A 13223-nucleotide genomic window follows, 5' to 3' on the forward strand; every position below is an offset into this window, starting at 1 on the left:
GGAAAGGAGAGAGAGCTCACAGCAACATCCCACCCTGGAGCTCAGATCCTGAGGCATCATCTTCACTCTGATCTTTTGGAAAGCTGTGCCAGCAATTCCTCTGCCTGGGCTTCCATTAGGGCTCCCCAGGATGATTAATGGGAATGAAGTTGCTTTCCCATATGGCATTAATTTATCCTCGTGTATTCCTGGACACCAGGAGAGACAGGGCCACACTGTGAACAGTGTCATGGCCACGGGCTGCCACATCCATCAGAGGGCACTGCTCCCTCTGCATCCCAGTTAACCCACAGGAAGGCAAGGGATAGCAGGACTCAGTGTCTGGGGTGCCCAGAGACCAGCTCAAGCCTTTGCAAACAGCAACCCTTCCCAGGCAGGCATTAAAACATTCCTCCCAGAAAATCCAAACCTCGTCACAGGAAATATCTGAATTATCATGGCACTGCAGCTCCCGTTTCAGTGGGACTGATGGAGCCTCCAAACACAGCAGGTGCAAAGCCATATTTCCGAGTTTTTTATAGCCCTGATAAAAATCCCTGCTGAGCATCAGGTTATCAACGCCTCAAACGTGCCAAGAGAATATCAGGGGGGGTTGCAGGGATGCAGAAGGACTCTCTGTTCCTTCCTATCCACAGACAGCCAAGGAAGCTCAGAGGCAGGAGGTGCATCTGCTGTTTAAGTCTATAAACTCCAGAGGAGACTTGCCTTGGACTTGTTCCAGCACCAAACATGCTGCAGTTACCAGAAGAACCAGCAAAAAGGAAAAGAAGGAAAAGCAACAGCTCTGAAGCCAAGCAGGAGCAGACTCCCTGAGGGATGTGAGCTTTTAAATGTTCTTGTTGCATTTAATACCAATCTGGTTGTGTTTTACTCGTGATAAAATAAAGACAGAGATGGACTGAACGGTGAGCTCTGGTCTCTGAACCAGGCTGGTCCCACAGCCCAGCCCCTGGGTGGGCACAGCTGTCCAGCAACCACATGGAATGTGAGTTCCAGTAACAGGGACTTCATCCAGCCCCAGCCCCCTGAATTATTCAGGCAAAGGCTCTTCCATCATCTCCCTGGACATCCAGGCTCCAAATGATCTCCATTAGATGCTGAGACTTCAAGCACCATCAACACCTACCAAAACAGGGCTGACTTCTCCATTCCCTGCCTCATCCCAGGGGGAATTCCCCACAGCACTTCCTGCCTGTGGCCAGGAACTTTGGGAGCCACACAGAGGATGGAGAGGACAAAAAGAGGGAGGCCTGGCACCAGAAACACTATTTTCCCACCACATGAATCTTTGATGAGCAAAGCTTTTCTACCCATTAAGGAAATAAGGGCAGGACTGATTTTCTCCAGCCTAGGAACACCCCTCCCTGAAGTCCTGCCTAATGCTATCCTGCCTAATCCCCTATGCTCTGGGATTGCACTGTGCCAGAGCGAAAAAAAATGCAATAAAATAATGAAAGCAGTGTCAATAAATCTCCCAGCAGCAGTCTGGGAGCAGGCTGTGACCACAACCCAACCTCATTAACAGCTCAGCCTGCAGGAGGGGAGAGACAGGAAAAAGGTGGAATACAACCCACCCAACCTCAAATTAGGAAGCCACAAGGAAAACTGCTTATGGATGTTGGGATTTCCAGCAAGAGAATTGATTCCAGAGACAGGCAGTGAAAAATCTACTTTAGCCAAGTCTCCAATATACCAGATCTGGGACCATTTAAACAAGAGGGGGCTTGCAGGTCCCTTCCATGATTCCCATCATATCACACTTTGGAGCATGTCCAGGGCAGGGGTGTGTCCTGTGGCAGCAGCCTGGGGTCGTGCAAGTGTTTAAAATAAGGGTGTCAGAATCAAACAATAGCTCAGAGTAGGTTGAAGTCAGTTTTCTGCTGGCAGGTATTTTTTAAAAAAAAAAGCAAATAAACCAACTGTACTGTATCAAAACCACGGCCTGTGGTACACGAAAAATGCTTCATGCTATGCCTGGGTAATGAATGGAAATCCAAGTGAGCACAGGATGGAATCACAGCTCTGCTTTGGCATAGGGAGACAGCAAAAATGCAAAAATGAAGGGGATTTCTTCCTAACCTGTTGCTCACTCTGGGGAAGCATCTGAACATCCCACAGACAAATCTGAATCTTCCAACTTGGAGGGAGCATCCCACAGGTGGATTAGAAAGGGCTCAGCACGTCGAGCTCAGCTTTACTCCAAGCATTTCAGCCTCACCCTTTCCCAGACATCATTGTCGTGGACAACCTCAACCCACCATAGCTTTTCCTGGGACAAAAGTCACCAAACACTTGCTAAAAAAAAGGGGAGCCAGGTCCTTGATGTGAGGCAAAGAATAAATAAATAAATAAAAAAAACCAAACCCCACCCAAATAAACGAAACCCCCAAACAAACAAAACTCCCAAACCCCCACAAAACAAAACTAAACCAAGGACAATAAAACCCCACCATCCTGCACCAGCCACAGACTCAGGGTCAGCAGGGCTCACACAGACACCTGCAGAAAACTTGTTTGTGAGGGTTTAAACATCCCCAGGGAGCACTAAAGCAACAGGACGTGACTTTAGAGCAAAATTCATGTCTTCATCCATCAAAGCTCAGCCAAACTAGTCCTATCCTCTGGATTTCAGCTCATCCAAGGGTTTTATTCCTCAGCCATAAATATTCACTACCCTGGATAGTGACTACAAGCATCCACAAGACCCTCAGGTGACATCAGGGCTGGGCTGGGTGACTGCAAACCCAAGGTGGTGCCAGATGGGATAAACCAGCCCATAAAAGCACTGTTGATGCTATTGAGCTTAATAAACTGCTGCTAAATTATTAGGTCTGGCCTGCTGTATTATCCCTGCCTGCCCTGAGCAACAATCCATAGGTTTATTGGATTCTAAATTAGAGTCAACAAATCGAGCAGGGCACAAATTAAAACCCTGCTTTGGAAGCCTCATTATCATAATGCCATAAATAGTGACATGTTGAACCAACCTCCCTTCTTTTGCTCTTTATTACACCCAGGCTTGGCTTTAATTTCACAACAAGAATCTCAGAGCATTTGCCTTTTCCAAGGATGAGCCACCACCAGCTGCTCCAGGGGGAAAATCCCAGGGGGGCCACAGGAATCCATGGGCTGCATCCAGGGTCAAACAGCAGCCAAGGAGTAATAAGGGCATCTTGAAAACAACTGTGGTGAACAGCCCTGTGCACCAAGGGAAAACCAGGAAAACCCTGAGCTGGCACCTCCTCCAGCAGAGCTCTGCTGCATCCAGAGCTTCTCTGTGCCCCTGTCCTGCAGCTCAGAAACAGGGAGACGAGAGGGGAAGTCTGGTATTTTTCGGGAGTCCCCAGCTGGGACATTTCTTTGCCTGTAAAAGGCAAACACTGTTTGTGAGCCCTGAAAACAACTGCAGTTATTTGCTGCTCGTGGTGAGCCCATCACGGGGTCCCTGCACTCGTTTGGCTCGGAGGTGACAGAAATAAGTACATTTTAGGGGCACAAGGAGTTGTAAGACAACCCAGCCTATTCCATCTTCCCCACCAGCCAACGTCTCAACAGGAAAAGCAGCATTTCCAGGAAGAGACTGACCTGGATAATTTGCTTTTCAATATTCAGAAACCCTACAAAAACAAACAGTGACCCTGAATTTGTCTTTCATGCTCAGAGCCCACAAAACTGAAGTCTCCATTCGCAGACAGCAAATCAATCCTGACACCCTCTCCAGACCTCTGAGAAAATTAAAATCATTTTTAAAGCCCAGCAAACTCTGACATCTGGAATTTGACTGCACCAGGACCCCGGGGAGGATAAATAGCTGCAATTTTGCAGACAGCAGTGACAGCACACACAGCTATGGAGGACTCCTTTCCTACTGGAAATAATTAGATTTATATGTATATAACCCTCCTCCCATCAAATCATATGAGAGGAAATCTGCTGTGGAACATTCTAACAAATAGAAAGCAGTAGCCAGACATACAGGAAGCACATGAATTATTTCATGAGCTTTCACCAACACCCTCAGTGTCCTTACACTGTAAACGTGGCTTAATAACAGGGCTAAAGTCCTCCTTAAGCAAAATTTTGGGAAGCCAAGGAAAACAAACCATAATCCTATTTCAAGGCAGCGCTGTGATGACAGACAAAAGTGTTTAAACAAAGCTCAAGATGTTGATACATCAATTGCTGGGCTCAAAGCCTCTTTTTCACCAATTCAGAAGACACACAAGAAGCATTTTATAACAACCCCACAAGCAAGACAGGGACACCTTCCGCTATCCCAGGATGCTCCAACCTGGTCTTGGACACTTCCAGGGATCCAGGGGCAGCCACAGCTTCTCTGGGCAACCTGTGCCAGGGCCTCCCCACCCTCCCAGGGAAGAATTCCTTCCCAATCTGCAACTTAAACCCACCCTCTTTCTCAGTTTGAAGCCATCCCCCCTTGTCCTGTCACTACATGTTCTTATAAAAACTCCCTCTCCATCTCTCTGATGAATTCTGCCCTAAACATCCAACATTTGTCTCCACCAGCTCTCAAAATCCAAACACTTTGGAGCATCCAGCTGCATTTTCCCACCGTAACCAGGCCCTGGTGGGAAGGTGGACAAGAATTCCCTTCCCATCCAGAAGATCCCACTTCACTTTGAACAGATTTATCCCAAGTTAAGAGGCTTGAAAGCCATTTCTGGACTTCACTTTTTCCCCCCAGTTTTGCCCCAGCTGCAACTCTGGATGACAAATCATCCAAAGAAATATATATAAGAAATTTAAAGATTTCTTATAGAAAGAAACAGACACTTCTTTACACAGTTATGCTCAAAGACCAGCCCTTTCTCCCTAAACAGCTGGAAGAGAGAAGAAGAAGAAAAAAAAAAAGTCCTAAATAAGAGTTGGGATTCTTCTTTGAAGCTGTGTATTAATGCAATAATATGTTGGTTTGGGGTTTTTTTTCTTCAGGAGTTTTAAACACCCAATTTTAAACACCTCTGAGCAAGTCGGTCCTGAAAAAGTAAAATAGGGGGAAAATGGAGGGGAGGAAAAAAAAACAGGAAAAGGAAAAAAAAAGGGGAAAGAAAAAGAAAGGGGGAAGAAAAAGAAAAGGAGGAAGAAAAAGAAAGGGGGAAAGAAAAAAGAAACGGTGGAAAAAAAAAACTGGGAAAGAAAAAAGGAACAGGGAAAGAAAAAGAAACGGGGAAAAACAGGAAAAAAAACAGGGAAAAAAACACAAGTAAAAAAACCAGAAAAAAACCCACACACACACAAAAAAATTAAACAGAAAAAAAATAGAAAAAAAACAGAAACAGAAAAAAAAACACCAAAAAAAAGAAACAGGGAAAAAGAAAAAGAAACAAACAGGAAAAAAAAGAAATAAGGGAAAAAAAAGAAATAAAAAAAATGAAATAGAAAAGAAACAGGAGGGGGGAAAAAGAAAGAAAAAAAAACAATCAATGAACAAAAAAAAAAAAAACAGGAAAAAAAAACACAGAAAAAAACAGGAGGAAAAACAAACAAACAAACAAACAAACAGAAAAAAAGCCCCAAACATAGAAGAAAAAAAACCGGAAAAAAAAACCAGAAGAAAAATAGAAAACCATGACTAGCAGTGCCCAGCAGAAGGAACACACTCTGCCTGTTACTGAGAAGCACCACGAATGTCACCCAGTTCTTTTCTTTACGGATCTCCAAGCAGGGGAAAAACAATCTCTTCCTTAGTCTGGCCTTGTCTTTAACTCAGCAGCCTCAGGAACACGAGGACAGGGACGGCTCGTTCTCCTCAGCCAGCTCTGCTGCAAAGGGGGCACCCCAGTTAAAAGGGGGGTTGCATTTGAGCAGTCTGGGGTTTCTGCCATTGCAGCTCTCAGCAAAGAGATTTTGGGCTGTTTCTCTCCTTCCAAGCAGAAAAAAAAAAAAAAAAAGACAAAAAAAAAGAAAAAAGACATCACAGAAAGAGGGAGAAAAACAAAACAGGGAAAAAAGGGAGGGGAAGAAGTGTGTGCTAATTAAATAAAACCCACAAAGCAACGTGGCATTTTACTGCCAAGAAATGAAAAAAAGGGGGGGAAAAAGGGTTAATTCAGGGCAACGCTGGATGTTGAACAAGCCCACGTTGGTGGAAACGTTGGTGGAAACCGAGGAAATGGAGAAGCTGGAGCCTTTCTTTTCCCACTGTTGCTTTTCCTGACCCCACGTTCTCAGGAGGTTTCAAGGGGAATGTCCCCTCATCCCCAGAAATCCCTACAGAGCATCACCAGGGCTGGGAGAACTTTCTCCCTGCATCACATCCCACCCTCCCAACAGCCCTGAGGAGAAGGCAAGCCCAGAAGTCACTTTAAAAAGCCATTACAGCACTATTACTACTATTACTATTAAAGCCATTACTATTGCTTTATTAAGCTCCTCATTACAAGGCACCTCAGAAAAACACCTCCATCAGTGCTAACGATCACAATGGACGCTTTAGCAGCACTTCTCCCCCTCTAATAGCTTTAAACATTGCTTGCAAGTGTTGAAAATCTCCAATTTAATTTGTTTTCAAGCCACAGAGGCACTGGACTAATAAGAAGCCTTTTCAGTGCTCATAAACCAGTTAATTTGCCAACAGCAGCAGATGTTGCCAAAATTCTCCCTCGGGTGTGATATCCAGGTTGGGGATGGGAGTCATTTACAAAGCAAAGGTGGAGCAGCATCCTAAGAGTAGGATGATCATTCCCATTTTTAGATAAGGCCAGGGAAGCACAGGGAGGAGAGGAGGACATGTTTTCATCTCCAAAGATGTCCTGCAGTGATTTACGGGACAATAAGTAGAAGGGGTACAAGACCCCCGAGAACAAAATGGGTCCAGCAGAGAAATGAGCCCTAAAATAGCCCAGAGCAGCCACCAGGAATTCTCTCCACCATCCCTGAGGAGCTGCTGCAAACCCCCACACCTGCAGGGACAGATTGCCCCCATCCATCAGGTTTGATTTGCTGTCCCAGCCCCCTTTGGAAGGAAGAGGCAGGAGCATTTCCAGCAGCACCTGACTCGAAGTGAACCCATCCATCACTGCTGGCAGGCTGAGAGGCAAACACATCCTCCTGGGATGGCCGTGTGTCCCGCTTCCAACTGGGAAATGACAGGCTGGAGAACAAGGGATAATTGATAAGGAACAGCATTTGGGAGCACAGGCAGTGTATTATCCCATGAATCACCCAGACAGGGTGAGGAACTGCTAAAGCTTCACCCTGTCACAAAATATAATTGTTTAGCACCACTTGTCAGGTGATTTAATACCTTAAAACATCCTGACAGGATGCAGAGCCAAGGCCCAAAACGTGTTCAGCATCAGCCTCTTGCCTCGATCCAACTCACAGCTCCCTTTGATGGTCCAAGCTCAGGAAAAAGAACATCCTCCCAACCTGTTTCACAGTGAAATTCCCAAAACACCAGTGGGATGCAAACTGGGAGAACAACTGAAAAGGAGACGTGATGTGGATACACAGCTGGCTAAAAACACTCAGCAAGAGTGACAGGGAGCCTCAGGCAGAGCTCCGAGGAGGCAGAGCTGCCCCAAGCTGCAAATGAGATGTTAATGAGGACAAGCTCCTGCAATCAGGGAGCAGAGAGTTTGGCCAACGAGACAAGAAATGTAATTAGAGCATCCAGTCTGCAAGGCTGGAGGTGCAGAGCTGCGAGTCACAGGATGCCACGTGCCCCCCTCAAACCCCACTGTGAGCTTGGGGCAGCCCAAGCACCTCGTCCCCAGGCAGAGCTTCCAGTCCAGCTCCTTCCCTGGCAACCCCAAAAAACACCAACCAAAAAACTTATGGTCTGACTGATCTTGAAAGATGGAGAGGAAAGGGAGGGAGAGGGTCCCTTCTCCATCATCCATCACTCCTCCCCAGCTGCAACTTGATGCTCTCACACAGAGCTGCTTTTAAGGAACAAGTTCAGCACAGGGAAGCTTTGCCTCCCACAGCAGGAAAAAAGGGCTTTCTGGAATTTTCTAGAAAAAGGAGAAAGAATCACAGAATCACTGAATCGTTGGAGTTGGAAGGGACCTTTTAAAGCTCATCTAGTCCAACCCCCCTGTATCCCAGATGTCACACCTAAGTGCCTGTACACACCAGCATCCCCTGCTGCCACTCCACCCTCCAACAGCCTTGGCAGTGTCTCTACATTGCTGTTGTGCTCAAGGACAGAAAATACCACCTTTTCTTGCCACTCCATATCCACCTCGACTCGTTTTAGATATTCCAGGAGGGGATTAAACACTTAGATCACAAGATGCCAGAAGGAAGAGGTTTATCCCACTTATTGGCCACCCACCTCAGGAGGAGGCAGCAAAAAAAATCCTAATAATTTACATGTCTGAAAACATGCAGTGGGTCAGATTCTACTTGAAATGCTGGAAAAGCAGAGAGAAATCACCAGGTACTGCCTCCCGAGGGTTACACACATGACACACAGTCACAGAAGAGGTTGGGTTGGAAGGGGCCCTAAAGATCATCTGTTCCACCCTCTGCCATGGGCAGGGACACTTCCCACCATCCCTGGATGCTCCAAGCCCTGTCCCACCTGGCCTTGGACACTTCCAGGGACGGGGCAGCCACAGCTTCTCTGGGAAATCCATTCCAGGGCCTCCTCACCCTCCCAGGTAAGGATTTCTAGTAGAATACTGGGACATCTATCCAATAGAATATCCCACCTAACCCTGCCCTCTGGCAGTGGGAAGCCATTCCCTGTGTCCTGTCCCTCCATCCCTGGTCCCAAGTCCCTCTCCAGCTCTCCTGGAGCCCCTTTAGGCACTGCTTTGGAATTAAGAAGTGTTTCAAATCCAAAAGTAAATCCCACACCTCCACATCCATCCATGCACTGGTTATTCCCCCTGAACACAATTAAAACCTTCAAGCAGAGCAAGAGTCTCATGGCAGCTGCACTGAGGAACCACTGAAAAGACAACTCCGAGCAGAATTTGCCTTCAATCCCAAAGAAATCAATTTTCCAGCTCTCCCATTGTTCAGCCCTCTGGGTTCATCCCAAGGGAAGTGACACCAGGATGCCACCAGGAAAACACAGGTTGATTTAATGGTATTTGCTGTCACTCCAGCCCAGGCTGGCAGAAGGATTATTTTTATTTGATTTTCTCAGTTCCCTTTTAGACAAAACACCAAACTACCCCCTGTTTGTTTTAGTATATTTGCAGAGGGCAAACTCAATTTTCCCATCACAGGACCAGCAATAAAGTTTGAAGTCCTGGCAGCTCCAGTTTTCAACAAGTGCTGGTGAAAATTAACTTCAGAAACACTTTCTCTCAAATGAATTCCCACATTCCACGATCGTAAGGAATCTCAAAGGAAACAGGGAAAGCAATTTTTTTACTTTTCTTGAAACAGGAATAAAACCCAACCATACATAAAACATCACTTTTTGCTCCAGTTTTAACTTAAACAACTGCATATATAAAATTCCTCCCTGGCTGCTACATATGCAAAAAAACCAACCAACCAAACCAAAAACCCTTTCACAGATTTATCTGCTGCCTATAAATATTGTGGTTTATTATGGAAACAGGGACAGCCTCTTGGAGAGGAAATAAAAATTTTGGGGGGGTTTATTTCACACAGTTTTCAGGTTACAGCACCCACAATTTTGTCCTCTTTACCTACAACCCCGAGGAGAGCCAAAAACTACCTCGGGGGGGGGGGGGGAAAAAAAAAAAAAAAGAAAAAAAAAAAGTCTTTAAACAGCAACAGCAGAAGTCCAGCCTGAGTCCTACAGAAAGGCTCAGAGCAGCAGAACAATATCCTAAATTATATGAAAATACAAGATATGGAAGGAGGTCGCTGGGACCACCTCCAACCATTGCCCAATTCTCCAGTTTTTCAGAGGGAACGTGCTCAAAAATAACTGTAATGCCATTTTATTACTTTAAGAAGTCCACGTGTCGCCCCCCCAAAGCAATCTCACTAAACAACTGGGAAAAGAAAGATGTTTTCAAGATCCTTGTCAAGTGCTCCCTCTTTAAATTGGAAAGGTTTCTCCACTCCCTCTTCAGGTGAGTTGATGGACATCAGATAATTAAAATCAGGAAGCACAGACAACTGTTGGATCAGATTGGATCCAACTCCTGGACTGTTTCATTCCCTTGCCCTTCATCCCCAGGCTTTATCTTGAGGGTTTGGAAGTCTCAGCACATACAAAAAGAAACTCCACCTCATAAACAGGAGGCAAAGGATTTGGAATTTCAGTCCATCCTGGCAGGTAAAAACTGCTCTCGAGGAGCAGGAAGGGCAAGGGGGGAATGACAAAAGGTGGGATTTCCACAAAGGAAAAGGAGGAGTGGAATGTCCCACCCTTGGCACACAAACCACCCCCCAGTTCCCGTTCCCTCATCCCACTGTCCATAATTTGGCTGCAGGAGCCACATCAAGGACAGCCTGGAGCAAAGCTGATGGTCAGATGGGTGTGGACAGCCTTCATTTTGGGATTTATTAGTTCAGGTAGGTGTCAAACAGAAGATTTTTTTGCTGAGGGAGGCACATTAGCCAAGTGAATTTCCCATCACTGCACCCAAACTTCAATCCCTCTCCTGCTCTCTGCTGTTTTTTGGAGTTGGTTTCTGGTGGGTTTCGTTTGAATTGTTTGGTTGGCTGGGGTTTTTTTAGGTCAGTGGATCTCCAGGTGTGCTTTAATCACAAGTTTTGTTGAAGGTTGGCCCTTAGGCCGCTCACAATCCCTTCCACTAATCCCAGTTTGCTCCAACCTGGCCTTGGACACCTCCAGGGACGGGGCAGCCACAGCTTCTCTGGGCATCCCCAGCCCTTAGTGTACCAAGGGACCAGTGGGCAGTGACAGATGCTGAACTTGCCTCCCCTCCCAGCTGCCCTGAAAGCAGCTCTGGGCTGTTCCCCAGCAGCAGAGGCAGTGGTCTGTATTCCATAAATGCTTGCTGGAAGGCAGGAGGGAGAATGGAGGAGCAGGGAGCCCCAAGCATGATGATCTCTTGCTCCTCCCAAAGCCCCATCCCTGTGTCCGTGCAGGGACAGGATGTGGGCAGGACAAAGGGTCCGACCCAGCTGGAATCACCCCATAAATACACAGAGTAATTCATCCCCCATGGGTCCAGAGGGCACAGCCCCATCTGGTCACAAAAGGGGCTGATGTGCCAAATCCTCCTGCCCCAGCTTTGGCACCCACCCAGCGACCCCAAGGGCTGGAATAAAGAAGAATTAGAGCAAGGCAAAGCTGGAGTGTCTCTCTTTCAAGGGGAAAATAAAGAATAAATCGATGAGATCAGGGTCCTCCCCAGCCTCCCAATGCCCAGAGACCCTCTGACACACTGACATGTCCCAGTTACACCAGCAGGAGGTTAAAGGCTTCCCAGAAACAAGGGTGCACTTGTTCCTGTGTCTGCCAGACAAGGGGAAGCTTTGTGCAAGTCACAGAAATCATGTCTTTTGCTAATTCTTGACATATGGAAGGGATTTACCTGTTTTCCCTAGAAGGGATTTAAATGGGTTCAGTGGAAACCAAATGAAGTCCCAAGCCCCAGCAGCAGCTGAGCATCCTAAGCCAGCACCCACGTGGAGGGAAGGCAGAAGCTTAGCTACAGGATTTATATTGATTTATTTATTAAACCTCAAGGGTGAAGAGTTAGGGAAAGAAAATACATTATCAGCCATCATGGGAATAATTTAAGTGCTGGAGCTGGCTCGTCACACAAGAAACTGGATATTCAAGCCCTCCTATCCACAGCAGGGCCACACTCCTGCAACACATGAGAGGCACTGGAGCAACATCCATGGACAGTCACCCACAATCCACATCTGCACCTTTTAGACTTTGCTCACTCAAATGAGTTTTCCAAACTCAGGATACAAATGCCTCTGTTTTTTCTCTCTGATACATTATCAATTTAAACTATAATTTCCTTCTTATATCTTGATCTATTTATCATTTCCCCACGTTCTTTTTCAAACAGTAAACTCATGGCATGAACTTACTGAACAATTTTTTGTTACAGCTGAGAAAGGGCTGGTTTTTTGGCCTAAAAGCTGGTAAGGAGGGATAAATTATTTAAGAATTACCATGTTATCATGTGTGGGACAGGAAGCAGCAGGGAATGAAGAAGAATTTCTTCAAGAAAGGGTGATTAGACATTGGAAGAGGGAGTCACTATCCCTGGAGGTGTTTAAGGAAAAAATGGATGTGGCACTGGGTGACAAGGTGGGACTCGATCTCAGAGGTCTTTTCCAACCCAAATGACTCTGTGATCACACAGCAGCATCAAGGCAAGTTTCACTTGGAGTTGTGCTGTGTACCCCTCACTTCTTGCTGAACAACAGGAACCCTGATGGCTGCAAAGGGCAGCAAAAGAGCCTGGTCAAACAGGCTCAAGACCTGAGCAAACAGCTCCTGACTCCTGCAAACACACACGTGGTGACTCTGCACCAAACACGCACACGGTGACTCTGCACCGACCTCAAGGGGAAAAAAACCTGTGAAATGAGATATCCTTTCCAGATATGACTCAGCTAAAAGCTCCACCACCCCTCCTGACAGAACTTCAGGCTCTTGACCTCACTGGGGAAGGAAAACACCAAGCCGACAAGGCCCAGCTCTCAGCGGGGTGGTTTGCTGAGGTATGGGGTTGGTTTGAGTGGTTACAAACCAGGCTTGCCAAGCCAAGCCTGCAGAAAGGCCCAGCTCTGAGTTAGAGGAACCAGGAGGTGGGGTGTTTTTTTTTCCAGAAAGGCCAGAATAGCTCTGTCAAAAGACATGAAAACACGAGGAGACGGCTGTGAGCAAAAATGAAAGAGCAGTTTGTGGTGAAACAAGCAGGCTGGGGGAGAGGCAACACACCCTCTTCCTCTGGCCTTAACCTGCAGTCCTGGAAACAGGGCTGATGTCACCAGAGTGTCACACAACACCAACAATAACCATCAACCCCAGCATCATTAGGTGGGATACTGGAAGGAAATGTTGGCTGGGAGGGTGAGGAGGCCCTGGAACGGATTTCCCAGAGAAGCTGTGGCTGCCCCGTCCCTGGAAGTGTCCAAGGCCAGGTTGGAGCAACCCGGGATACTGGAAGATGTCCCTGTTCATGGCAGAGGAGTTGGACTACATGATCTTTAAGGTCCCTTCCAGCCCAAGCCACTCTGTGATTCCCTGATCACAATCAAGGGAAAGGTTGGTTTCTCCTGGAAGGGACAAGAGGAGGAGCTGAGTCTCTCCCCTCTCCCTTTGC

The 13223-nt window shown here is 46.7% G+C and overlaps 1 protein-coding gene across 4 annotated transcripts in view; it reads right to left on the bottom strand.

Annotated features, from left to right (window-relative positions):
* Positions 1-13223, bottom strand: part of GDPD5 (glycerophosphodiester phosphodiesterase domain containing 5) — a 115867-nt gene that overhangs the window by 44624 nt on the left and 58020 nt on the right. The gene's annotated exons all lie outside the window — the stretch shown is intronic.

Source organism: Lepidothrix coronata, unplaced genomic scaffold, assembly GCF_001604755.1.
Source record: "Lepidothrix coronata isolate B3197 unplaced genomic scaffold, Lepidothrix_coronata-1.0 Scaffold93, whole genome shotgun sequence".
Lineage (NCBI taxonomy): Eukaryota > Metazoa > Chordata > Aves > Passeriformes > Pipridae > Lepidothrix > Lepidothrix coronata.